We start from the raw sequence: 4917 nt of genomic DNA, 5'->3' as shown, positions 1-4917 counted from the left end.
TTTTGGTAGAGGGTGAGGGCTGGCTGGGTGCCACTCATTCCTAGGCGACCCTGGAATGGGTCCTGAAGCTACTACAACCTGGCCAGCCTGCTGTGTATCTGACGGATTATGGGGGTGTGGTGGGGAACACCTCCAGGAGGCCCAGAGCATGGATCTGAGAAAAGCCTGCTCCCCAAGCCCCAAAAGTAACCCTTGCACCTTTCCCCCCCCCCCCCCCTGGAAAATAAAGCTAATGATGTAGTAATTTAGGAGGGGTGAGGGGCTGGGCGAAAGGAGGGAGGGAGGATGGGGAACGCGCGCCCCAAGAGCGAAGGCAAACAGCTGTGGAGGCGCTGTCCAGGGCTCAGGCTTCCCAACAGGTTAGCTAGACCGGGAACCACCCGGCATTTCGCAGGAAAGGGGGAGGCTGAGCGAGAGGGGGAGAGAGCCTCAGAAGAGGACAGAGGGAGGGAGGGAAAGAGAGGAGCGAGAGAGCGCGCCGCGCGGTTTAAAAGGAGACACTTACACTTCCTAATGAATATTTATCCGCCGCTGCTTCCTGCTCCCGGCTTCCCTTACCTTTCCGCAGGTAAGATCTTCCCTGAGTCCCAGCCCTGGGGGCCCGCCCAGCTCCCCCAGTCATTCTTGGGGCACCGGTGGCCGGGCGGAGAGGCCCTGACAGCCGGGGAGCGGGGAGAGGAGGGCGGCTCCTCTCGCGGCTCGGCTGGGGAGCTGAGGCTCGCGACCCCGCACTTGAGGACCGCGTGCGTGGCAACCTGTGCGGAGTGGGTGTGAGTGCGTGTGTGCGAGTGGGTGACAGAGAGAGGATGTGCGCCCGCGAGCGCGCGCGCCTCTGTTTCCCGCGCGCTCCGAGGACATTTTCCGACTTTTCACTCGGACGCCCGGGGTTTCTTGCCTTCGCCTTTCTCCGCTTCCCTCCTCCCTCCGCTCACCCTCCAACTCCCCACCCAGGGCTGCCAAGAAGCTCTTCTTCAGGCTCTGCAGCCGGCGCGGGCTCTCCCGGACCGATCCCGGTCTCCCATAAAAGAGGCTGTATAGTTGGGTTTCTGCCGTAACCCCCCACACAAAGGCCGCCGGGCCACGGGTTCCCCCGCCCCCTTCCTGTCGGCTCTGCTCTGGAGATGCTGCGGCGCGTCCTCCCCTACCCACCTCCCGTCCCCCCACCCCTGCCACACACACACCTTGGTATCAGGGCCACAACGGAGAACGATTGAGACCTGGGGGCACTGGTGGAGCTTCGCGGGCCCGCCCGCCGGCCGTCCTGGGCTGGAACTAGGAGCCCGAGGACCCCCAGGGAGAGGGCGCCTCTCACCACCACCACCACCACCACCACCACCACTACCACCACCTTCCCCGCCTTCACCTGAGGAAGGAGGACAGGGAATTCGGGGAAGCCAGGGGGGAACCTAGTAGGGAAAAAGGAAGGAGGCCGGGGAGGGGCAGAATTTTTAAATGGACTTACCCGGCCACCTGTTGGGAATCCATTTGGGGTCAGTCGGCTCTGGAGCTGCTCAAAGTGGACACACAAAATCAAAAGCCGAAGTTGGAAAAAGAAAATTCTTGCTCTGGCCATCCCCTGGCGCTGCGAGTCAGGCTAGCAGCTCTGCGCTAGAGTCAGGCGGTTGTAGAGCCAAAAACAGCTTTGCCAGATCCCCCGCCACCCCAGTTTCCCCTCATCCCATGGCTCCGAGGCCTGGGGCTCTGAGCCCGCGGACTCGGCGCTCAGGGCCCAGCGCCGGCCGTTTGGTTTAAGCCGGGACAAGCTTTCTAAGCCCTGCTCAGAAGTCAAGAGCAGCAGCGCCGCCGCCTCAGCGCGGCCTTTCATGACGCGGTCGCTCCTTATTCTTGTGCCTCGGCCTCTCTGGTCGCCCCGGGACAAAGCCATCGGAGCCCGGCCGCTCCCTTCCCGCTAAATCCCCTTCGGGGTCAATGCTCTACCAGCACCGGGCCGCGCGCTTCTCCTGCCAGCCGTGTGGCTCTTAAAGAGCCGTACCACCCCCCTCCGTCCTGCGCGCTCCCCTGACCCCCGCCTCCCCGCCCCTCTCCTCTGGATCTAGCCCCCCACGCCGACGCCTTAGGTCCCTGCTGCCCCGACCGATGCCTGCGGACTCCTAGCCCCCTCCCTTCACCTCCTCCCCTGAGCAGTTGGTGAGCCTGGCCTTAGGGCCATAGGGCTGAGTTTCACCCCCACTTCAGGTCCCCTTTCTCTCCGACTTCGTTCATTCCTCGCTCACCGGCTCCTACCTTTGCCCTTTGGATGGATCAAGGCCCAGGCACCGTCTTGCCCCGTGCAGAGATGATCCCTAAATATCGTCAGTTCGGGCTTGAATTAGGGGGTCCCGGGATGGGAAATGGGGCAGGGAGTGCCAGTTGAGCTGGGGGAAAGAAATGGAAGAGGAGCAGACCAGATGGACTTAGAAGGCTCTTCTATCCCAGGGCCTCGCTGACCTTTTGGTAGAGGGTGAGGGCTGGCTGGGTGCCACTCATTCCTAGAGGTGGCGACCCTGGAATGGGGTCCTGAAGCTACTACAACCTGGCCAGCCTGCTGTGTATCTGACGGATTATGGGGGTGTGGTGGGGGACACCTCCAGGAGGCCCAGAGCATGGATCTGAGAAAAGCCTGCTCCCCAAGCCCCAAAAGTAACCCTTAAAAGCCCAAGAGCTGGGTGTGTAAGGAGGGACCTTGAGTGACAACTGTCCAGGGAAATGGGCATGGGAGGAGAGAAGGAACAGAGAGGGAATCTACACTTTCAGAAGACTGAAACACAACTTCTAACTGGGCTCCTTAGATTTGCTGGCCAACCATGTCACTAACCCTACTGAGAAAATGGGAAGTAGATGGTGGCTTTGGTCGCCCTACCTTACAGAGTTCTCCCTCTTTTCCTCCCCCTCAGGCCTGTTTCAGTCCCATCTTGCCCTAGCAGCCAGTTGGTCCTGTACAAGGTGGCCCTGCTTAAATGCTTTCTTTAAGCTTCCCAAGAACTGGAAGCATGATTAAAGAGAGACCAGAGAAGGCTTGGTTTTCTGGGGCAGAGGAAGCAGGGCAAGGGAGGCTAGAGCACGTTGCCTTTCCTAGTGCCAACTGTGTTTGCCTGTCTGGGGTCTGGGATGGAGAGGCAATGATAGTTCAAGGAGTTGAGTGTGCCCACCCCTTCTCAAATTCAAGCCCTAGCACACCAGTTCTGGCTGTCCCAAGGGGATCTCTGCAAAGAAGTATCCTGTCTCCTGGGCGGTGGAGCCCAAAGGAACTTGGGTAGGGAGGAGGATGGAAAACTGAGCCTCCCCTGGACATCTGTCCTCTGCCACCCCAACACTAGTCCAGATGCATCTTTAAGGAACTGGGGTAAATGATTTGAAATTGGCCTTCTTGGGAGAGGTTGGTAGGACACTCCCTGGACTAGACCCTGAGGCCACAAGCCTCCTCCCCGGCCCCTATCACTCACAACCCCCAGGTCACCCACCTCTTTCTCTTGGGGCTGGGTCAGCACAGCCAGCTGGGAACGGTTTGTGCCCACTCTCCTGGGCCTGGCAGTGGGAGGTGCAGTGGCCCAAGACAGAGCCAAACTTCTCTTGTTAGAGGATGTGGAGGGTGGAGGGGCCTTCAGAGGGCGGTGGGGCTCATTAGGCAGAGTGGGGTGCCGAGAGGTGCGCAGCGCCGCCCCGGAGGCCGCCTTTGAGCCGTCGGGGCAGCTTCATTAAGCGGCGCTAACCAGGCATACAAATGCCGGGCCTAGCAGCTTTCTTGCAATGCCGGGGCCTTAGCAGGGCGCCAAGCTAATGAGGGTCACTCAAAGGGGCTGATCAAATATTCAAATTTCCCTGCACGCCAGGAACTTTTATGTGAGGAGAAAGTTGAGGCAACTGAGCTGTGTTTACTGTCCCCGGCGACAATTGCTCCAAGCGCGGGTCCCCGGAGGCTAAGGCGGGGGGCGGGGGCGCAGGGAGGGAGCAGTTGTTGTTGTTGTTGTTGTTTTTCATTCAAAGGAAAGTAATCGGGGTCCTTGAAGGGCTTCGCGGCCTCCCCGCCTGCGTGCTGCACTCCCCTGCGCCCTCCTCGGCGGTCCGCGCCAAGCGCCTCAGTTTGCAGCTTGCGGGGAGGCCCAAACCGCGGACCACCGGACCAGCCCCGGCCTCCCGAAGTCCTGGCGGGCCGGAAGGGCCGTTGCCCCCCAGGACAAACCGGCCTTACGGAACTGAGCAAGGCCGAGTGGGTGCAGCTGCTCCAGCCCGGAGGCTTGCGGACTTCTTGGCTTTCCCGGTAACGCCAAGCAAGGAGTGAGTCTCTCAGGCACCTCTCCTGGTGGAGTTGAGACTGCTGGTTTTGGGGCTGGTTTTGTAAATAAATGCCCTTTAGGTCCTAGCACGAGAAAGACACTCTCCAGCTCAAACACCCTTTCTCTCCGCACCACCTGTACGCAGACCTGCCAGTTGCCCGACCCAGGATTAAAGCAGAGACCGTGGTGGCAATTTTGTGACCTCGGCTGTGCGGGCTCCAAGTCCCAGATCCGGGAGTCTCAGCAGCCAGAGAGCAGGGGAGACCTACAGGCCCCGCGGACTGACCCATCCATCCCAATCTTCGCGCTCTGAGAGACCCTGGGTGCTGGCGCCCCCCTGCGCGCCACCCCTCCAGATGGCCCCAGGCTCAGTTCCCTTCCCTCCTGCTGCCCACTGCCTCGGGCCCCCAGAGCGGCGGGAAAGGATCCTGGGCCCCGGAACCCGAGGTCCTTCGGCTTCTACGCCCCTCCCCAACGCCCAGCGCCTGGGAATTTGGGAGGGGAAGCTCTGATGCTTCATAGCCCCCTCCCCCACACGGCCAGCACTCCTAGACCGAGACCCCACGGAGCCTGCGCTCCCAGCTCCACCGGGAGCCAGTCCAGCCATCCGCGCCGAAGAGCGGCCGCCCCGCCTCCCCCCCCC

The sequence above is a fragment of the Ursus maritimus genome, unplaced genomic scaffold, assembly GCF_017311325.1.
Source record: "Ursus maritimus isolate PB19 unplaced genomic scaffold, ASM1731132v1 scaffold_6, whole genome shotgun sequence".
NCBI classification, from domain to species: Eukaryota; Metazoa; Chordata; class Mammalia; order Carnivora; family Ursidae; genus Ursus; species Ursus maritimus.
Note: the sequence above shows the minus strand (reverse complement) of the source record.